Source organism: Syzygium oleosum, unplaced genomic scaffold (genome assembly GCF_021117445.2).
Source record: "Syzygium oleosum isolate NSW1041296 unplaced genomic scaffold, Sole_v2.1 Sole_v2.14, whole genome shotgun sequence".
Taxonomy (NCBI): Eukaryota; Viridiplantae; Streptophyta; class Magnoliopsida; order Myrtales; family Myrtaceae; genus Syzygium; species Syzygium oleosum.
In genome coordinates, this window is record NW_026607498.1 from 1,223,376 (window position 1) to 1,247,551 (window position 24,176).

Consider the following 24,176-nt stretch of genomic DNA (forward strand, 5'->3'; position numbering starts at 1 on the left):
ATTTAAAATCGAAATCGTCCCTAAACAATATTCGTTGCAAACTTACTGACTAAAAAAAAAACAATTCTTCGCAAATTAGCGATGAATTTTGCCATGAATAGATTTCGTCGCAATTTAACGATGCAAAAATAAATTTTCTTGGCAAATTAGCAATGAATTTTGCTACGAATATAGACTTCGTCGCTAAGAAAAAAAAAGTTCTTGGCAAATTAGCGACAAATTTTGCCACGAAAAAAATTCGTGGCAAATTAGCGACGAATTTAGCCACGAAAATAGTTCGTGGCAAATTAGCAACGAATTTTGCCATGAATAATTAGCCACGAATTTTTTTTCGTGGCTAATTAGCAACGAAAATTGAAATTTTTTGTGGCAAAATTCGTGGCTAGAACCTTGTTTTTTTGTAGTGAAATTAGCGATGAATTTTGCCACGAATATAGTCCGTGGCAAATTAGCCACGAATATAGTTCGTGGCAAATTAGTCACGAATTTTGCCACGAATAATTAGCGACGAATTTTGCGACGAATTTTTTTTCGTCGCAAATTAGCCACGAATTTTGCCACGAATAATTAGCGACGAATTTTGCGACGAATTTTTTTTCGTCGCAAATTAGCCACGAAAATTGAAATTTTCCGTCGCAAAATTTTGCGACGGCCTATTAGCGACGAATTTTTTTCCGTCGCTAATTTCGTCGCAAATTCGTTTAGCGACGAATTTTGCCAAATTTTTCGTGGCAAAATTCGTCGCTAAAACCAACTTTTTTTGTAGTGGAAGTTAGCTATAATTCAGTGGATTTGCCGTTAACACAAGTCAACAGATTAGAGATTAAAGTAACAAAGCAAACTTATACAGCAAGGACGTCTTCGGATTGACCAACTAATCTGTCCACTCCATTGTTTGTTTGGCGACTTCGAACGTGATTTGCATTTTGATCGCGAAGGGCGTGTTCTTGTGGTTGCTGCATAATGTGTCGAATAAACACCGCGTGAGCTCAGGAAGCGTGAGCTTTCGAGTTTCAAGCCAATTTGATTTCCTCAGCCTGTGCTAAAGAAATTCACTTTAGAATCATTGTTTCTTGGCCGTGGCTCAAAGGCTCTGGTTATTGGAGACTTTTCAATGTTTGCGTAGAAGTGTTGACATAGATCCTTCCTCCAGCGATTCTCATTTGTCCCAGCTATATCCATCGAGAGTGCTGCTAAAAACGTCAATGACCTTGTAAAGGTCGGCATGAGTTGACTATTGCAAGGATCGTTTCCGTAACCAAATGTCACCAACAACCGAAGTCCATGGCCAATTGCTATGATCTCTCTCTCTCTCTCTCTCTCTCTCTCTCTCTCTCTCTCTCTCTACATGAAATTGGTATGAAATTGGCGACAGAAAGGGTATAAAGGTACTGAAGAAAATACTTAAGAGGGGAAACGTCACCTGGAATTGGCCAAAGTAAATGGCTAAGCAAAAATTGCTGTTGTTGCAGCTGGAGTGGATCAGTGAGATATTCAGTTTAGGGGGTGTTCTCTCCAGCTTTGTAATGTGATTTTGGTTTCTGTAAAATAAATCTGTGATGTTCACCAGCAAAATGAATGAGAATCTTTTCATTGATATACATCAATACGGAAAAAAAAATCGTGCTTTTACAAGATCAAAAGAAGGTGTTGTGACATAACTCTATCTTCTTCTTCGCTCATTAGGATTAGTAATCATTGTTGAACAGGATGAAAAGATCCTTACACACATTATGAATGGGAAATGGTATCTAACCATAGGGTGCATACCGACATGAACTATAAGCCAGTTCTCCAGAATAATTAGAATCTCTAGTACTGACATAACCAAGAAGTCACTTTCAGATAGAAATGCCCATAAACACACACCAGATGGCAACATTAGTGAAAACCATTCTCTCCCACGGATGAGTTTATATACCAAACTTTTATATTCTTGAAGCTTGATCGATCTGGCAACTTTTGAAGTTTAAAACACTTCGTAATGTCAAGTATCTCCAACGATTCTGGACTAACCTGAATCTCTAACAGCTTAGCACAATCATTTAGATCAATTTTCCTGAGCTTCTTCAAGTTTGTCAAATCAGGCAACTTCTCCAATGATGAAAGTGTCGAGAGCTTTAATGTTCTCAGGTTCTCCAAACCGTCAAGGACTTGAATCTCTATTAGCTCCTCACAATCCAGAATTTCCAGATCTGATAATGCTTTCAAATTTGAAAGATCATTCGTCGTTTTTATTCTCTTGCAAAACTTGATACCTAAGTATGACAAATTTGTCGGGAGCCTAGTTAGGCATTGCAAACTACGGCACCGGAGCTGCAGTTGCTTTAGCTGAGAAAGGAGGACGACATCAGAAGATAGGGTGGCGATACGAGAAGCATACAAATCCAAGAACTTGAGCATGCGTAATCTTCCAATCCACCAAGGACTGAGAGATTCTTCGAGTTTAGAAGGACCCACACAAAAAACTTGCTACTGCAAAGTTCTCAAATTTAATAGGTTTGAGAGGTCGGGCATAGTCTCCATTGAGAATGTATAAAACTGTAGAGTGATCAAACTCTCTGGAAGCTGAGGCACTACCGAAATTCTAGTGCCTTTCAATACCAAGATTCTCAAAAATCGGAGCTTCCCAATATTACTAGGAATTTCTCCTCCAAAATGCGGACCCCCTACCTCTAGCCCTTCGAGCTTCTCCAACATTCCAATGGCGATAGGTAGATTTTTAATAGAGCTGTTGCCCATCTTGAGTACTTTCAAATTCTTCATGTTCCTAATAGAATCGGGTTAACTCCTCAATTCTGGACCACGACAGATCCAGCTCAATCAATGAATTGAAATTTTCGATCGACTTAGGCAGTTGAGTAAGATGGTTATCCACTAATGAAAGCTTTACTACTGATGCTGTGCAGCCAACCAAACTGAATCTAATCAGTGATGTACAAGTGTCCAAGCTGAGAATTTCCAATTTCTTCATCCTTCTCCATTCAGGGATCTCTTCTATTGATGTATAGTCAAGAAGAAGTTCCATAAAAGATTCCAGTGCCCCCATCTCGTTTGGTAGCTCTCGAAGACTGACAATACTTCAAGTTTAAGAAGACTAACTTCTTAAGGTGACCGATGGACGGATCAATTTGAACCAAACTCTCACATCTTTCGAGAATTAGTCGCTCTAAATTCTCGTGGAAAGAAAAATTCGGAGTTTTATGTAAATTATGGCATTCGGTCAGATTTATGACCTTCAAATTCTTTGCCAACTGAAAAGAAGACAACATATTGCTCTTCAGATTAAATTTAAGATAACCTACAACAAAAGAACTCACATTGATTTTAACTGAAATCGTACCTTGATGTGGCTCCATCCATTCCATTTTTCCGTTATTTTACTCATTGACAGATCAAGGATTACTAGCTTCCTTACGGAGAAATTGGTTAGCTTAAAAACCATGGGAAAGTAATTCCATGAAAGCCATCGCAACTCTGGAAGGATAAGTGGGCCAAATGTGGTTTGAACAAAATTTGAGCACAGGTAACATAGGAAACGAACCACTTGAATAAGGATAGACTTTTTCTTTCCATTGAAGTCTTTGCTATCCACGAGAAGGAACCTTACATTTAAAAGCCTTGCAAGGCATTCTTTAATCAAGGAGTATTGAGACAGTTCATCAAGCTTGAGACATATTGCTTCAATACTATCTATTCCACGAATATCACCTCTTACCTGCCAAAATAACAAAAAAAGAAAACGACAATTAGAAAAAACAATTGTATCTTTTCTCCTAATGTTGAATACCATTAATAAACCACATATGTAAGTGCACATGAAGTATATCAACTCTCATAGAGATTGAAAATCAAAACGAATATGCTGGTGACCAATCTCCTTATAAAGGAACGAAGTTGTATGATTCACCTGCATTTTCTCCAAAACCTCTAATGCTTGCTCATGAGTCCACACCCATTGCTGCTTCTCTGGTTTCTTACCACTTCCTTGTCGTATAAAATGTCTTCCAATATCTCTTAACCAATCATGCATCCATAGTTGGTTATCTTCTCTAATCTTTATCAAAGATCTTTGCTGGAGGATTCCAATGGATTGATGAGGAAGAAATTCACAACTTTCCCACATGTGAATCACAATTCTTTTATCAAACCCAATGAAAAAACAAGCAACATCAAGAAATATTTTCTTTTGGTCGTCATTTAGTGCCTCAATGCTGATCATCAACTTCCTTTGAACATCTTCCTGAGGAAATTTTTCTAGCTCCTTTAATATTGCCTCCCACTCCTCTATCGTTTTTCCAGATAAAAGAGAACCTATAACCTCAAGTGTGACATTCCGAAATTTCCACCAATTGGAATTTATTGAATAATTGAGTTTTATGAGATGTGCTCGCGGTAAATTCTCGCCCGGAACTGATCATTCCTGGGGATGCTAACCATTAGGGAAAGGCTATTAGGGGGAATTAAATTCGCGCGGCTAAAGGAAATTCGATCGTGAATGGATTTTGACCATTAAATCGCGTAAGTGATATTTTGAGCCACTGTTGGCCGATCCAAGGATAGTTAGGGGTCAGTTCGCCACTGTCCTAGTAGTAAATCGCGGGTGATTCCGTTGGACCACGAAACGACTTGACGAATGATTCCGAAATTATACCGAACGATCGTACCCCTCGGATCAAGTGATTGATCTTCGCGATTTTTATGACAACCGAGATCGTCACGCACCGAACGGACTTGCACGTGACTCGATTCAGTATCAGTCATGAGTAGATTCTGCGAATTTCCCCAGCAAGCCGCCCGTTAGCTCGAGAAATGCTCGAGTTGCGTTTAATAGAATTTAATTATTGAAATTTTGCCCAGATTGGACATCGGAAAATTAGGAAGTCACGACGGAACGCCAGGACGACGTTGCACGTGACACGTGTGAATTTTTGGTGCGCTCAAATCCTTTGGAAAAATTTGATTTGGGCAAGAAACGGAAAATTGGACCATTTTACCCTTGAGAATCACAAAAGGGTTAGTTTTGAGGGCAAGGGGTATTTTGGTCATTTTGTGGTTTGGTCCAAGTACACTATTTAAGTCAAAATTGGTCTTCCTTCCCCATTTTGTCTCTCCCCTTTTTGCCGTGAAGAACACCCCTTCCCCTTTTATTTTTTTTCTCCTTGGCCGTGAGTTCTTCCTTGGCCATTCTCTCCACCGCCGGCGCCGCCGTTCGCCGCCACCACACCGGACCACCCTCAAGCAACCGTCCACGCCGCCGTACGCCACCATCACCCCCTCCCGCTGTCCCTCTCTCTCTCTCTCTCTCTATTTCCCTCTCTCTCTCTCTTGGCCGTGAGGCCCTTGGCCACGCTCAAGCCACGCCATCGCCGTCCAAGCCGATCGCCGCCACCCGGAAGTTGTACGTTGTCGCCGTCGTCCCCGATTAAGTGCCGCCGCTTTTCGTTCTAGCCGAGAAAGCCTAGAACGCGGTAAGTCGTCCTCTAATCCCGATTTAGGAAATTGGGTATCGCCGGATAATTGAATTTTTGGGGTTGAAATCGGAGTTGTTTGGGCGAGGAACGTTGGGGTTTTAGGTTGGGAATGTGTGGCGGGCCTTGAGGATTAGTTTGGGAATTTTTGGAGAACAATTTGAGGTGAAATTGAAACTGTGAATCACTGTTCATATGCTGCGAATCACTGTTCACGAGCAGTGATTTACTGTTCACGAGGCTGTGATGCTCGGTTCGGGACGCAAGTTGGATTTTTAGAACCGGTATTTAATGGTGAGGAAGTCCCATGAAGGACCGGAATCAATTTGGCGTCGTTTGGTGGGAGAAAAATAGAAATTTATGTGTTTTACTTGTGTTTTAATTATAATTGAGTTGTGGTGGTAGAATTGTGTGTGCATCTGTGCAATGGGCTGGTGTAAATATGTTTGATTCGTGCACGTTTGGGTTCAATTGAAATGATTGTTCAATTGACCATGTGATATGCCGAGTTAGCCAAGGCGGGTAAGTCGCGCCTAAACCTAATTTAGGACTTCGGGTATCGACGGGTAAATTCGGACGAAATCAGTATGAAATTAGGTGCGGAATTACATGGATAGGGGGTGAAAATTTTATGGCGGGCCTTAGGAATTAATTCGGGTAATATTTATTGGAAATTCAGAAAATTAGGGGCTGCGAATTACAGTTTATATGCCTCGAATCACTGTTCACTGGCTGTGGATTACTGTTCACCGAGCTGTGATTGTCCGATTGGGACGCAAGTTGAATTTTTGGAACCTAGATATTATGGCGAGAAAGTCCCGTGAAGGATCGGAATTAATCCGACGCCGTTTGGTTGGAGAAAAATGGGAATTATCGTATTGGATGCATATTTAAATTATTAGTAAATTGTAGTAATTAAGTTGAGTATGCTGTGGCGTGCTGTTGGGTACGAGAATGATACCGTTGAGTCCGGCTCGGAGTTTTATGTAAGTGTCGGGAAGAGTCGGTGGTATGATTTTGTGGTTTGAGTGCAGAAATTACTGTTCACGAGCTGTGGGAGTACTGTGCACTGTGCTGTGGTGAGTCGTTTGATGCGTGTTCGGTACCGTTAGGTCCGTCTTGGAATTTTATGAAAATCCCGTGAAGGGCTGAAAATGATTTGAAAATATTTGAACAGAGAAAAATGTTGTTTTATGCGAAAATGTGCTTTTGTGTGAAAATGGTGATGTGGTGAAGTGTGGGGTGCAAGTGTGCACGGAATTTGAGGCAATGGCATGAGAAAGTGAATGTGGGATCGGACCGAGGCGTGTGATGCTCGGGGCGCGATCGAGGGGCCTGAGGCGTGAACGAGTACGCGGGCCGGATGTGGTGAGTGGTCGCAGTGTACCTGAGGCGTGTACGTTTACGCGGGTCACTGGCGAAGAATGAGAAAGAGGAAATGAGAATAGACGGAATAATGGGATAAGAGTGGTATATGCGCGTGTTTACATCTGACAGGATTGAGTTTGAATGATGTTGTGCGCATGTTTGAGCCTGGCAATATTATTTGTTGTGTCTGCAATGTGATGTTTCAGCGTGTGGTGATATTGAGTGTTTGAATTTAATTGGCGCTCATGGTGCATTGCATTGCATAACATGGACACGCATTGTATATGCCGAGAGTGAGGTATGTGATGAAATTGTGTGAGAATGCGTGTACGCCATGAGCATGTGATCACCTAAAATGCGCTGAAGCGTTATACGTGGGTTCGGATAATAATAAGTTGTGTGATCACCGAAGGACCTTCGGGTCGTGACCTTCGGGTCGATACCGTCCTCATGCACTTTGAAGCAGGACGATGCCCGGTACGTCCGGAAGACGACCATCCTCATGCACTTTGAAGCAGGCTCTGGTTCGTAAGGAGATCAGTGTTGCGCCTCATGCACTTTGAAGCAGGCTAGACGCACCGGGCCGTTAATAATGTGGACTCGAGTCGTAATTAATAATAAATCGGGAAATTGCCAGTGTGCAGTGTGGGCCAATGGGCCGGAGAATGCGTATGACATGTAGACGACATTTGCATGCATGGAACATGCATAGACTGGCATGCGAATGTATGAGAATCGGTGCATGAACGTGTGATTGACATACGTGTGATTATGCGTGCCATGCATGTGCCGTGACTATTGTATGTCGATCTGCCTAACCTACAGGGTCAGATAATTGTCTGACTATTGTGGTATTGTGATTTGAATAATTGTTTCCAGTCAGGAGATTGCATGCTAGCCTAGCCTAGGTTGGGTTTAGGGGTGAACTTGCGAGAAGTGTTCTCACGGTTGTTTCAACCAACAATTTGAGAACCCCGACGGGACCCATGAATCTTCCGCCACCGCCACCAGAACGTTTTGGAGTCCTCAGTGGATGGGACGGTATAAAGGGACTCAGACTCAGAGGACAAGGAATCAGACTCAGAATGGGTTTTTGGCGAGCACCATTTTTGGAGTAGTAGTAAACCCAAGTTTTCATCCTTGGAGTATCGGTTTTTGAGAAAGGCGATATGCATGTACATGTATGGGACAGTTTATAAATGTAAATATTATGGTATAAGAAGGAAATGAAAAAGATATGTATATTCTCCCTGATTTTTCTCCTCAGTTTTAATTGTCCGGGTTTAATTGTTGATATCCGCTGTGGTAGTAAATCTCTGATGGGGTTTTGAGGTCAGCGATATTCCTGGGACGTCGCTTGAATCGACCAGAGGCGGTGTCGCGTGCCGTAGGGGTTCGGGGCGTGACATCCCCGTTTGAATTGGTATCAGAGCAAGGTCAGCTCGATCAAGAACTGGTCGAAAGTTGGAGTGATAAGGAGCGGAAACCCTGGGGTAGTAAATGGGGAGATCTAGGTGGGTTGTAGGGTGAAATGAGCTACATGTGCCTCCAGATTGTTTATTGTGATTGTTTGTGTAAGTTAAATTGTGTGTGGTAATTGAGTTGCAGGTGCGTCTGGACTTGAGGTAAGTGTTCAGACTCTGATGATGGTGATTTCGTGATTTGTAGTAGGGAAGTTGCTTGTTGAGTAAACGGGTGTGTTAATTCGCTGCTTAGAATCAGATTGATTTAGTTGGCCTAGATTGCTAATTCCTGAATGGAATTATAGCAAGTAGGTGATCATTGAGGTAGTGAGATTGAGGAGAAGGGGTAAGAAAACCCAAAGGTATTTAATTACGGTAGGCCAAGAGGCCCAAGACTTAATGTTAGAGGTTGTGACTCAGACTCTATAAGAAATAGGGAATGTATAGGCAGGCAAACTCGGGAAAGGGGCCGCCGTTATTGCCTAGGCTGCTGAGGTTGCAGTGATTACTACTGTGAGTGGGATTAATGCCAGTTAGGCCAAACTCAGATAGTGGCCAATAGGTAAAGGCGCTAGTTGTTGGAATGGTTTCTCAAGTCGAAATCGTATAAAGTCAATGGTGAGGGTGATTTCGAGATTGCACAGAGGTGGGTGTAGGAATTAGAGAAAGCCTTTGAGATTTTGGGGTGCACCGAGGCTAAGAAAGTAACGTTGGCGAGGTATTAGCCGCAAGACAATGTTAAATATTAGTGAAAGATTGCCAACGATAAGATATCCCACAATGAGTACAGCCCAGATTCGAGCCATGATTGTTAAGAGTTCCTATGGGAAAATATTTCCCAGAGAATGCCAAGAGAAGGGAACTGACGGAGTTTAGGTGATTTGCCGAGGGCAGATAACTGTGGAACAATACGAAACGGAGTCCATTTGACTGGTTGAGAATCCACAGGACAAGGTTCAGAAATCCCGAGAATGACTGAAGTCGGGTCTCTAAAACCTAATGATCTCATTGAACATCGGGAATAATGGGGAAGTGTATGAATGAGCTCAAGTGATAGAGCGAGATCAGTTGGAAAGTGCAACTACTTTTGGATAGTGATTTACTCAAACTAAGGATAATCGCCGCCTCGAGAAGAGGCAGATGGCGAGGAAATAAGCGATTCATTCCACCGGTTAGGAAGGATATTAAAAAGCCGAATCGTCAAACGAGCAGTTTTAAGGCTTGCATCGAAAGTGAGAGTCGGAATAACTAGTTAAACTGGATGGGATTGAGTCTATTGTGCTTGAGTCACGTTTGGTGTAATGATTCCTCGATTGATAAGGTGATGGTGTTGTTAAAGTGTCTTAACTGTGAGATAGTAATCGGGAGTAAAGAAGTGTCGACTTGACAGTGTTGGTCAGGTGCAATTTTGAGTGGGGAATTGAAATAGATTAGCTAATAAGACAGAAAATCATTATGGATTGTGACTATAGGACGATCCAGTTCAACCTAATTGGACGTCTTAGGATTGATCTTCAGGAAAATCGAGGAGGAATTTTGATTCCTTGAATGCCCTTGTTTGATGTGACTAGATATCCGATGATAGTTGCAAAGGATACGAGGTGAATGTGGTTGACCCGACCGTGACGGAACTAAAGTTGAAAGAGTAAACGAGGTGTGTAACCTTTCAAGGTCTTTCCTTAGGAATTGCCGGGTTGCCACTAGAACGGAAAGTGGAATTGTAAAAGAATTGGCCCCGGGGTGAAGCTGATTTCGAGGGTGCGGTGTTGAATGTTCTTGTTGAAAATTTAAGGAATTGAAAGTCCAGATGTAAGGACTCGTGGATAAAATTTTATCCGCCCTAGTGTGCCTCCGTGGAGAGTTCCTGTAGTGTGTGTGAGGAAAAAGGACAGGACATCGAGAGGGTACGTAAACTGTTGGTAGTTGAAGCAGTCAGCGGAAAAGAGTAAGTACCTACTGTCGAGGATCAATGATCTGTCTGGTCAATTGTAAGGATCTCAATGTTCTCCGAGATTGAGCCGCGGATTTGATGTCACCAATGGGGACTCCGAAAGGAGAATGTTCCTAAGATTGTGTTACGGACCGGAAATTTTCCGTTAAGGATATGAACAGGAGATACAATTACGACTGCTTAACGAATGAGGTGTGGGCACTATGAGTGCATAGCGATGTCTCTCGGTTTAGGGAATAACCCACTATTTCTGTGGACTTAAGGAACTGGGAATTCAAAGAACTTGTGGGTTAGTTTGTCATGGTGGTCGTTGACGACAGTTTGGTGTATACGACAAACTCCAAAGAGCGTAGGTTACAATCGACAGAGATACTATGAACCTTAAGAGATCGCGCACTTCGCGCCGAGGCATGGCAAGTGCGAACTTTGGCTCGATAGAGTTGCGTCTCCTGATCATATAATTTCGAAAGATGGAATTCTTGTAGATTCGACTAAGGTCGAGACGATGACTAAGTGGCTGAGATGGATGCCAATAACTGAGGTTCACAGTATTCTAGATTTTACTAACAATCATCGATGTTTGGTAGAGGAATTCTTGTCGATAGCTGTGCTGTTGACACGGCTGTTTAAGAAAGAAAATCTAGTTTGAATGGCATGATAAGTATGAACGGAGTTCCAAGAGCTGAAGCGTAGGTTGATAATTGCCCCGGTATTGAATATTCAACCAGAACCGGGAGGATTCGAGGTCTATAGTGACGCTTCATTAAAAAGACTTGGGAGTGTGTTCATGCAACATGGTAGAGTAGCGAATTATGCGTCGTGCCAGTTGAGGCCACGTGAAAAGAATTACCTGACGCGTGACGGAAAATTGACTGCAACACCATGTATCGTCATGGAAAGACTGGATGAGTAATAGATACGTTAAGTCGTGAGTCGATTGGGACGTATGGGGTGACCAAGGAATGAACCTCGTTGGGAAGACTCAGGGACTTGGAAGTTAAATTTGAGGTGAACTGGATGTGGAATCTGTTGATCGCCTTGAGGATTAGTTGGAAATCCAGACCCAGGACAAGGAATGGTATTATGTGGATTGCGAGATACGAAGAGTCATTAAGGTGGATGCCGATGAGAGGAAGTCAGATTTCCATATATTCGGGGATAGAAATCTTGAGGTTCTAGGAATGATTGTGTGTACCCGATGAGGCGAAACTCGAGGAGAGAAAATTTGAATGGAAATGTGACATGATCCCAAGGATGTTGTAGCAGGATCAAAGTGAAGCCGGAGAAAACTCGATTCCATCAGAATAGCAGTTGATAGACTGACTAAGTCAGTGAGCTTCCTGACATTGTAAACGGACTTTGAGTCGGACAGATAAGTAGAGTTGTCAGAAAGGTCTCACGATCGGAGATGACGACTTTTAGAGCTTGAGATTGGGAACTAAGTGGCAGCCCAAGTGTTCATCAATGGAAAGATTATCCTAGTTTGACAGAAAAGGGAAGTTGAGCTGAGGCATGTTAGATTGTTCGATATTCGGGAAAAGATCAGAGATATGATCTAGCAAATTGCCTCGTTGCCTAATCTGTCCTAAGTATACGATGTATGCCACGTGCCGACGTTGAAGAAGTATAAACCAAATATGACTCATGTTAAGGGGAAACGGATGTGGACGATAAAGTGTCGTACGTGGAAAGGGCCGATGAAGCTTGAGGACAGAAAGGATCATGGGCCGCATAATAAGTCAGTCCCAGTGATCCAAGTGTATGGGAGCACCGAAGGACAAAAGGTGCCGTTTGGGAAAGCGAAAAGATGATGCAACGTCAATACCCCCCAGCTGTTTGAGCAATAATAAAATTGTAAATCTTGAGTAGTAACGAGATTGTAAATTTCGAGGACGAAATTTCATAAGGGGGGAAGATTGTGACATTCCGAAATTTCCACCAATTGGAATTTATTGAATAATTGAGTTTTATGAGATGTGCTCGCGGTAAATTCTCGCCCGGAACTGATCATTCCTGGGGATGCTAACAATTAGGGAAAGGCTATTAGGGGGAATTAAATTCGCGCGGCTAAAGGAAATTCGATCGTGAATGGATTTCGACCATTAAATCGCGTAAGTGATATTTTGAGCCACTGTTGGCCGATCCAAGGATAGTTAGGGGTCAGTTCGCCACTGTCCTAGTAGTAAATCGCGGGTGATTCCGTTGGACCACGAAACGACTTGACGAATGATTCCGAAATTATACCGAACGATCGTACCCCTCGGATCAAGTGATTGATCTTCGCGATTTTTATGACAACCGAGATCGTCACGCACCGAACGGACTTGCACGTGACTAGATTCAGTATCAGTCATGAGTCGATTCTGCGAATTTCCCCAGCAAGCCGCCCGTTAGCTCTAGAAATGCTCGAGTTGCGTTTAATAGAATTTAATTATTGAAATTTTGCCCAGATTGGACACCGGAAAATTAGGAAGTCACGACGGAACGCCAGGACGACGTTGCACGTGACACGTGTGAATTTTTGGTGCGCTCAAATCCTTTGGAAAAATTTGATTTGGGCAAGAAACGGAAAATTGGACCATTTTACCCTTGAGAATCACAAAAGGGTTAGTTTTGAGGGCAAGGGGTATTTTGGTCATTTTGTGGTTTGGTCCAAGTACACTATTTAAGTCAAAATTGGTCTTCCTTCCCCATTCTGTCTCTCCCCTTTTTGCCGTGAAGAACACCCCTTCCCCTTTTATTTTTTTCTCCTTGGCCGTGAGTTCTTCCTTGGCCATTCTCTCCACCGCCGGCGCCGCCGTTCGCCGCCACCACACCGGACCACCCTCAAGCCACCGTCCACGCCGCCGTACGCCACCATCACCCCCTCCCGCCGTCCCTCTCTCTCTCTCTTGGCCGTGAGGCCCTTGGCCACGCTCAAGCCACGCCATCGCCGTCCAAGCCGATCGCCGCCACCCGGAAGTTGTACGTTGTCGCCGTCGTCCCCGATTAAGTGCCGCCGCTTTTCGTTCTAGCCGAGAAAGCCTAGAACGCGGTAAGTCGTCCTCTAATCCCGATTTAGGAAATTGGGTATCGCCGGATAATTGAATTTTTGGGGTTGAAATCGGAGTTGTTTGGGCGAGGAACGTTGGGGTTTTAGGTTGGGAATGTGTGGCGGGCCTTGAGGATTAGTTTGGGAATTTTTGGAGAACAATTTGAGGTGAAATTGAAACTGTGAATCACTGTTCATATGCTGCGAATCACTGTTCACGAGCAGTGATTTACTGTTCACGAGGCTGTGATGCTCGGTTCGGGACGCAAGTTGGATTTTTAGAACCGGTATTTAATGGCGAGGAAGTCCCATGAAGGACCGGAATCAATTTGGCGTCGTTTGGTGGGAGAAAAATAGAAATTTATGTGTTTTACTTGTGTTTTAATTATAATTGAGTTGTGGTGGTAGAATTGTGTGTGCATCTGTGCAATGGGCTGGTGTAAATATGTTTGATTCGTGCACGTTTGGGTTCAATTGAAATGATTGTTCAATTGACCATGTGATATGCCGAGTTAGCCAACGCGGGTAAGTCGCGCCTAAACCTAATTTAGGACTTCGGGTATCGACGGGTAAATTCGGACGAAATCAGTATGAAATTAGGTGCAGAATTACATGGATAGGGGGTGAAAATTTTATGGCGGGCCTTAGGAATTAATTCGGGTAATATTTATTGGAAATTCAGAAAATTAGGGGCTGCGAATTACCGTTTATATGCCTCGAATCACTGTTCACTGGCTGTGGATTACTGTTCACCGAGCTGTGATGGTCCGATTGGGACGCAAGTTGAATTTTTGGAACCTAGATATTGTGGCGAGAAAGTCCCGTGAAGGATCGGAATTAATCCGACGCCGTTTGGTTGGAGAAAAATGGGAATTATCGTATTGGATGCATATTTAAATTATTAGTAAATTGTAGTAATTAAGTTGAGTATGCTGTGGCGTGCTGTTGGGTACGAGAATGATACCGTTGAGTCCGGCTCGGAGTTTTATGTAAGTGTCGGGAAGAGTCGGTGGTGTGATTTTGTGGTTTGAGTGCAGAAATTACTGTTCACGAGCTGTGGGAGTACTGTGCACTGTGCTGTGGTGAGTCGTTTGATGCGTGTTCGGTACCGTTAGGTCCGTCTTGGAATTTTATGAAAATCCCGTGAAGGGCTGAAAATGATTTGAAAATATTTGAACAGAGAAAAATGTTGTTTTATGCGAAAATGTGCTTTTGTGTGAAAATGGTGATGTGGTGAAGTGTGGGGTGCAAGTGTGCACGGAATTTGAGGCAATGGCATGAGAAAGTGAATGTGGGATCGGACCGAGGCGTGTGATGCTCGGGGCGCGATCGAGGGGCCTGAGGCGTGAACGAGTACGCGGGCCGGATGTGGTGAGTGGTCGCAGTGTACCTGAGGCATGTACGTTTACGCGGGTCACTGGCGAAGAATGAGAAAGAGGAAATGAGAATAGACGGAATAATGGGATAAGAGTGGTATATGCGCGTGTTTACATCTGACAGGATTGAGTTTGAATGATGTTGTGCGCATGTTTGAGCCTGGCAATATTATTTGTTGTGTCTGCAATGTGATGTTTCAGCGTGTGGTGATATTGAGTGTTTGAATTTAATTGGCGCTCATGGTGCATTGCATTGCATAACATGGACACGCATTGTGTATGCCGAGAGTGAGGTATGTGATGAAATTGTGTGAGAATGCGTGTACGCCATGAGCATGTGATCACCTAAAATGCCCCTGAAGCGTTATACGGCTGGGTTCGGGATAATAATAAGTTGTGTGATCACCGAAGGACCTTCGGGTCGTGACCTTCGGGTCGATACCGTCCTCATGCACTTTGAAGCGGGACGATGCCCGTACGTCCGGAAGACGACCATCCTCATGCACTTTGAAGCGAGGCTCGGTTCGTAAGGAGATCGGTGTTGCGCCTCATGCACTTTGAAGCGAGGCTAGACTGGGCCGAGATCGGTTCTTGCGCCTCATGCACTTTGAAGCGGGCTAGACGCACCGGGCCGTTAATAATGTGGACTCGAGTCGTAATTAATAATAAATCGGGAAATTGCCAGTGTGCAGTGTGGGCCAATGGGCCGGAGAATGCGTATGACATGTAGACGACATTTGCATGCATGGAACATGCATAGACTGGCATGCGAATGTATGAGAATCGGTGCATGAACGTGTGATTGACATACGTGTGATTATGCGTGCCATGCATGTGCCGTGACTATTGTATGTCGATCTGCCTAACCTACAGGGTCAGATAATTGTCTGACTATTGTGGTATTGTGATTTGAATAATTGTTTCCAGTCAGGAGATTGCATGCTAGCCTAGCCTAGGTTGGGTTTAGGGGTGAACTTACTGAGAAGTGTTCTCACGGTTGTTTCAACCAACAATTTCAGAACCCCGACAGGACCCATGAATCTTCCGCCACCGCCACCAGAACGTTTTGGAGTCCTCAGTGGATGGGACGGTATAAAGGGACTCAGACTCAGAGGACAAGGAATCAGACTCAGAATGGGTTTTTGGCGAGCACCATTTTTGGAGTAGTAGTAAACCCAAGTTTTCATCCTTGGAGTATCGGTTTTTGAGAAAGGCGATATGCATGTACATGTATGGGACAGTTTATAAATGTAAATATTATGGTATAAGAAGGAAATGAAAAAGATATGTATATTCTCCCTGATTTTTCTCCTCAGTTTTAATTGTCCGGTTTTAATTATTGATATCCGCTGTGGTAGTAAATCTCTGATGGGGTTTTGAGGTCAGCGATATTCCTGGGACGTCGCTTGAATCGACCAGAGGCGGTGTCGCGTGCCGTAGGGGTTCGGGGCGTGACATCAAGTGCTAAAGGAAGACTGCTGCAAATATTTACTGCTCTTTTAGAGTGAAAGATGTATTGCTCTATGGGATAGTCTCTTCTAAAGGCATGTTTGCTAAAAAGTTGAAGAGAATGATCAAAATCCATGCCAGTAAGTTCATAAGTCCCATCAATAAGTCTAGGCACATTGAGAATTCCCCGATCTCTAGTGGTAATAATAATCTTGCTTCCCTTACCAAACCACCGATGCTTTTGCACGAGCGCATCAAGTTGACTTGCTTTGTCAACATCATCAAGTAGAAGAAGCACTGTTTTAGAGCATAACCTTTCCTTGATCAAGTTTTTCCCTTCCACGATATTGTTAATACCAGGCCATTTCTTTTTAAGGATGTTTGATATGAGCTGATTCTGCAAGCGTGTAATCTCCGTTTCTCGGATGTTAGAAAGGAAGCAACAATTAACAAAATGATTAGAAAGTTCATTGTACACTATTTGGGCAAGAGTCGTCTTTCCCACGCCACCCATACCATGGATATTCCAACAATATTTGTTTCATCATTGTGTGTACCTATCATCCTCATGATTTCATCCACATGATTGTCTACTTCGACTAAGCAATCAGATACTTCCAAGTAGGCGGCTTTCAACTCAGTCAAAACATTATTGACAACTTCTTTTGCAAATTCACCTTTGCCTCTGATAATATTGGAGGAAAAACCATCAAGACATTAGGTTTAGCTGAACAAAATAATGCATCTGGAACAACTATGATATAATTAAATACCTGTTTGGCATGCTTTGGAGGTCCCATCCCTTTAGTGCTCCAACCTCATTAAGAGCAGCCTTCCATTTGTCGATAGTCTCATCATCGAACCGCTTCTTGTTTGCATGAGAAATAATGGCATTGCCATAGTGCTCAGTCTGATATATTTTACCTCAGATGGTGCAACATTGTAGAAAATGGGCATGATCTTATGTCTCCTTGTGTTCTTGCTCTCCACCATCTTGACCAACTCCCTAAGGCACCATGTACTATCAGCATATCCTTTAGAAAAGATTGGTATGGAGATCTTTGACTGCTCAATCGCGTGGAGAAGCTGACTGCCGATCTCTTCCCCAATGCGAAGCTCTTCATCATCTTTATATGCTCGAATTCCAGCATCAATCATGCTGGTGTAAAGGTAATCAGTGATGTCCGTACGAGTATCTGGTCCTCTGAAGCTTAAAAATACTTCGTAGTCATATCCTGAGGACTTCTCCATTTCCTGATTATCAGGAGCGGTGTTCAAAATATCTATATGTTCTGTGTTCACGCACTCCTTGTAAGGCTCCATTTAGTACAAAAGACAAAAAATAGAAGCAACTACTATCAATGCGAAGTTCAACCACAAAGGTTGGTGCAACTTCTCTGTGCAACAAGAATATGAAATGCTACCCAAAAATGATAAACACGTGCAGGATGATGAGGCTAATATCTACCAGAAGCAAATGCAGAGATAAATTTTAAGTCATTGTAACAAGGTCTGGTGAGGCTAATTTCTATCAGAAGCAGATGTACAGATCTGCTTTAAGTAAGTATAGTGAAACCCTATCAACGAAAGTTAGATCGATCTAAAATCTGTAGGAAGGAAACAGAGAAAAATGCTCAAGTATAAGTTGTGGTTCACAAATTACTTTTTATGTGTTGTTGCTTTAGTTGCTTTAAATTTTCTAGGGGGATAATATGTCAATCTTATCTATGTAGAATTTTCCTGTTTCTGGGTTAACGATTGTATTAAATTCTAGGTCAACTGTCTTTTGCATAGAGAAGGTTCTAATTCTTTACTTGTTGCTTGACCCATTAGTTTTTTATGCCATGGGAGATCGTCTTTTGCAAAACTACTTTTCGTAGCTGTCCTAGCGTCTCCTCCTTTAGTTTCATCCATGTATATTTGACAAATTTCAGAAATCTACCACAGAAAATAATGTAAGAGTTTCTCAATCAAAGGTGTTATAGTAGATGAATTTGTTAGCCATTATTTGTTGAGTGAAATCCACCGATGGCCACTGAAAAACTTTAAAAAGAAAATCATAGTGCATAGATGAATGAAATCAAATATCACTTTTAGCGAGCTAATTGCAACAAAATGTAGTGAATTTCAACAATCATCAGTGAGTCCCCTACAGAAATACCCTTTTTTTTCCAACAGCACCTAAACTTCTAGATTTAAATCCTTGACATATATATCATGTTCCAAAGAAGAGGCATCGCTGCGCCAAAGCATTCAGATTCAGCAACTGGGACGGAGCTCAAATTAGCTCATTGAATATCAAAGAAGATTTGAAAGCGTCATTGAAGCTGTGAAAGAATTAAAGGAATTAAAGCATGTGAAAGCGTGCAAATAGACGGCATAAGTCGATCCATTATTTTCTCTTCTTTTCTTTTCTCTAGCGATTAGCAAAAGCGCTTCCTTTCTCTCCAACGCATCCCATCCAAAATTTAAAAAACACTGTCAAATTTTCAAATTTATCATGTAGTTGTAAATGCTGATATGTGATGAATAAAAAAGCTGTAGCTAGCGTACAGAAGAATGTGTGAATCAAAATCAAATGTTGTTCTCTTCTCTCTTATCTTTCTCTCTGATGTTTAAGACCGTGCTTCTCTTGTCTCTTTACTTTTGCTCTTATAATTCCTTCTTATTGAATTGCCTTAATAGAGCAAAATCAAATCAGCTAATTCCACTCAAAAGTAAATCGAGATTTACCGTGTTAAACTACATGGCAAATAGCATGAATCAATCACTGACTACAATGAATCTATGATCTTACAGTTTATATAACATTAAATTGATGCATGCATGCTAATATAACTTAGAGAGCGAAATTACCTGAAGTACTGATGATATTGAAAGACGGAAATGGGCAAGCTTGAAGAAGATCCAGGCAACAAGATAAGAAACAATGACGAAATGGTTCTAGAGCTTGCATTTATCCTCATTGCACATCAACTAGAAAAAGAAAAGAACATTCCTTTCTTATGCGTGATGGGATTGAGAGATTCATAAATTCATTTTCCGGCCTAAGTGTACGGAAGAGTGTTTAGTGGAAACAGTTGATGAAAGGGTTTAATGGAACGTATGTGAGTAAATATAAGCTTGGGATAGATAAAGTTCACCATCGAAACATGAAGGAACATGCCACCGGCCGGGGATAAAGTACTCAAAGTCATGAAGTTCATCACAAGCCATAAAGGAACAAGTCATCCGCCTAACATAAAGTTCAGCACCTAAGTATAATGAATCACACTATCAGCCAAGAATAGAGAAATTTTAGTTTATCATAAAAGGAATTTAGATTAAGAACCGAAGATAGAAATTCACTCGCTTCAGTAAAATCTCAAGTATTCATCAAATTTAAGTATTTTCTTGCAAATGAGATTGCACCTCTATTTATAGAAGGACTCTACTAATTAAATGAAAACGACTCAAAGAATTCTAGAAAACCATATTGACTTTCGCTATGACTCTATGACTGATACATAGACACACCTTTATGACTCATGGAAATTGAAATAACAAAAGACTCATAAAACTAAGACTTGAAACCGACAAATACTATTTAAATGCATAATAACTAGGATAAATGCATTTAACTAGGACCAGGTGCTTAGTAATTAAGAGTAGACCCTCCAAATTCGTCCATCAACCTTGGAAGCCAAATAACCAACTTGGGAGATCAACGGACAGTGATTAAAATCCATCAGACCAACCTCTAGTTGTTAGGTAGTCGATTAGTAGTATGGTAAATTGACAACTAGTCTGGTAAATCGACAATCATAAAATGAACAACTTCAACTTTGGACCCATTAAACAAGTTGTGGCTGAAATTTGATTTTGCTTACATGAGTAATGATTGAGTGGGATCAATCGATGAAATCTGGGTTGGGCTCAAGAATTGTTCCATCGAACCTGATGCTCCCGCATCACTTTCTTATGTCGACCCAATTGGGAAACGGTGGAAATGATCCCTTTCTTGATTCCTAGCTTGGATAGGACAGATCGGAAAGGTGCTATTTGCCTTCTACAGTTATCGTTAACACAAGAAAGGAATTTCTTTGCACTCTTTCTTGCTTCTCATGGAACATAAGGGGTCACCCCCAGGTATCTTTATACATCTTCAAAAGCACGTCATGGAGAATAATGTGACATGAAGAATGCTCTCCTCTGCTCGAGGTCAAGATAAACCCTCTTATTCACGTCAATGGAGTCCAATAATCAGAATGTGCTTTTCAAAAGATACGCAAAAAAGGCATAAATAAGATTATCTTCTTTATAGCACAACAAAAACGTCTGTCAAATATTAAACCACAATTATCTTCATTATTAATAAAAGGACAGCAGGCGACCGCCAAAACCGTCGCTAAAAGCCCAAAAACCCGCCCCTAATGACAACGAGCGAGGGCTAGGTGCCCGTCGGCCATCATTGCCTATTCGTTCGCTGCTAAAGTGAAGTGGCGACCGCTATTTGAAGCCCGTCGCTGAGCCTCTTGAGGACGGCTGCAGTGGTCGTCCCCAAAGATGTGGATTAGCCACGGCTTTCCTTCCCTAATAGCTCATTCAAAGTTCTGCGCCTTGTTTGCTAGTTTCTGTAGGACAGGGCACGTATAGGCTATCAGCAAAAGTGTCAGGAATTGGTTGTCTTGGTCCAGTTCTCTTTTGATTTTTGTTATGTTATATCCCATACGATAGTCCCTCAATGACGAATGTTTCGTAAGCCTGGATAGCAAACTTTAAAAAGAAATTCAAGAAAATCACTCACCTTGAATTCAAACGAACATCTGTATAAAAAAATTCAAAGTTCTCACGACAATAAATTGGGATTAAACATGACAATGACATTTTACAATCAAGTACAAATATTTTCAAAATCGTCAAGAAAATTTTGTTACCGAACTTCTTGTACTCCACAAATTTTCCCGCAGGCATGACCTTGAGTTTTCAAACTCCAACAAGCCAACCTGCATGTAACAAAAGAAAATAATTAAGTTAAAGAGAGTCTGACAAAGAATTTATAAAGATGAATTAATATTAGTTACATAGTTTCAAAGAAAAAAGAAAAGAAAACTTCAAGAACCTAATGCTAAGGGTGGTGGCCATCGCATCTAAGGAAATTGCAGCTATCAAACAAACTACAGACACCTTAAGGACATGAAAGTTAGAGAAACAACCACCACCAAGAAATGCGGCACCTACCACCTAATTAGATTGCAGGTACTGGTGGAAATAAACACTTCCTTACTGGTACTGTCAGGACCTTACTTCGGGGTGCACTACCTAGGGATTCAGATAGTGGATTATTAAGCCTAGACTTAACTCAGACTCTCATAAATCCATACCAATTCGTAACTTATGGTTCATATTTTTGACAAGCAAATGATTTTCAATTAAGAATCGCCACTAATCAGTTTATGGTGGGTCGATTAGAAATCTAAATAAAGTATCGTGATATTATAAGTATAGGGATTTGATTACGCTAGATTACTCTAACGCCATTTCGATACATTTTCTTTTCATGAAAATATTTGAGTAGGCAACTTGGATTAATTTTGTTACTTCTTGGTGCTCATGTGGGTGCACACACAACCAAATTAACACACAATAATTAAAGCTTTAAATAAATTGCAAAATAGGGAGAATGTACTTATCTTAAAGCAATGTAAGCATCTGCAAAGTTAGTTAAAAAATCACATCATCAACCCTAATATGATTTCTAATTAACACACTATTTCACTCAATATTTTTAGGATTTTTTCTTGTTTATGTGAAAACTAATCTATATGCAATGACATACAAAATATGATGTCATTCCTAATTAAATGCCCTAACATGTAATTTCTAAATGACATACAATTTTACAAACCTAAAATTATATGACATGCAAAGGATGTATTTTTTATTTTTGTATTTTTAATTAAAATTCGTAATTAAAAATACCTATTATCTAAACATGCAATTGTAATATAAGGAAAGCAAATCAACCTATTCTAGGGTATTATTATGGTATTTCATATTAAAATTCGGATTAAATAAATAACTTAAAATAAACATGCAATCTATCGTAGAAAGGTAGTTTAACTTATTCTGAGACAATGTCTTTTTCGATATTTTTCATAGAAATTCGAAATTAAAAATTACCCTAAATAAACTATCAAGATTAAGATTAAGATAATATCTAAATTAATCAAGAAATAAATTATTATAAATCCTAATTTAAATTGGAAATTATCCTATCTTTCTAAAATGTATTTAAAAGTGAATCTAAATTATCATATCCTATTTAAGGAAAGCAATCTAGATATACTTTAAACATGCAACATTATCCCTAAAAATCAATTCAAATTCTATCTAATCTTTTTTAGATTTTTTTTAGTAGAAATAAATCAAATAAAAGATAAGCGTCATCATCAAATCACATCTACTCAATCCACAAGATTTTCCTTATTTGTTTAAATTTGGAAACGGAATAAACCGATGATTATATCCTAGGAGTTACAGCTATTGATGGAAGCTTTCTCATTTAAATTTGAAAATAGGATAAATCCATGATGGATTTAAGTGGTTATTGATAGGATGGAAGATTTCCCGTGCCGCCAGGTATCGTATCTCGTTGTTAGAGATTGGATTGCTGTCCAAGCACATTGTTATTCCTAACTTGAGGGATATTTTTAAATTTTGTGGATATCACACATTTATCCAAAGATAGCAAAAATCCACAATAGATAACGACACCAATTAAATTAAGTAATAAAATATTCATATAGATATGGGTAGTTTCCATATTCGAACTCAAAGGATGATGCAGGACATAGTGTATCACAGCTGGACTGACGATGACTTGCAACGGGGATTGACGATGGGATACTCGGGCTTGGCCATGCAAAGACGAACAACGGCGGTAGGCTCGACGACGGGGATGGAAACAGCTTCGCGCTGAGGCAGCAGTTGTTTTGTTGTGGGCTCGGGGTCACAAGGTTGCATGGTAGTGTCGCGGGGTTAGAACAGCAGTGAGCGCTGAGTTAGGAGCAAAGCAGTGTCAAGGCCAGCTCATTGTTGTGGGGTTCGGACCAGCAAGTGTTGCGGTGATGGGAGGCTTATCAGGTTGGGCTTACTAGCGCCTGGGGGCAAGAGTCAACGGCAAGGACAACAAGGTTCGGTGGCTCATGTTAGGACAACGGCTCGTCTCGCCAAGGTAGCAGGGCTCGGGCTAGACAACAGCTTGGCACGTCGAGGCTTGATGAAACCCGCGGACACTCCTTGGTGATTTGAGAGAGCAGAGCACGCCGAGGACCTCGTTGTTGTGATGGTTCGCGGCTTGGACAACAATAGCTCGCCCGGTCATCAAAGGGAACAGTAGCAATCATGGCAAAGCACAACTCATCGAAGTAGCAAGCACATTGGACCGACGAGGCAGCAGAGATGGGATGGCGTCGTAGGCGCGGCTGAGGGAAGGGGGGTTTCAGCCAAGACATGCCCTCATCATGGCCGAAAATTGTCCCCCTTTTATGGGCCGAAGTCGCTTGATTTAAGCACAAAATTGTCCACCGTCGGTCCGATGCATACTGCAATTAAACTACATGCTCCTAAACTATCCCTCAATCCTGTCTCAATCTGCTCCCTCATAGGAATGAGTTGATTGAATGTCTCGGCAGTCATAGAGGATTGTTGGAAGATTTTGAGTTTGACAAGAGAGAAGATTTGTTATTATCAATAAAGAATAACGTAGAGGGGGGTTGAGATTGAGAGGAAGCATTCATAATAGATCGTGAAGTAATCTGTCTCGAAACTCCCTCGGCGTTGCTCTCTTGGTAGTGCTCCCTCCACACCTCCCACCGATGTTCCTCTGACGCATCGCCTTTATCCAGCAATCTCGAGTGTCTTCAGTGCCTCTCTTTCATTTTGTCCAATTTTTATTAACATGCACATGATCTTTACATTATACTGTAGCACTGTAAATGAGGAAGTAGTAATCAAATGCAAAAATTTTGATGCCAAATATTGAGTTCCTGATGCATTATTCTTTCCAGACAGATAGATCAAAAT

The 24,176-nt window shown here is 41.5% G+C and overlaps 1 pseudogene; it reads right to left on the reverse strand.

Annotated features, from left to right (window-relative positions):
- Positions 1–1,661: 1,661 nt before the first annotated feature.
- Positions 1,662–20,157, reverse strand: LOC115666007 (disease resistance protein RPV1-like; annotated as a pseudogene).
- Positions 20,158–24,176: the final 4,019 nt, after the last annotated feature.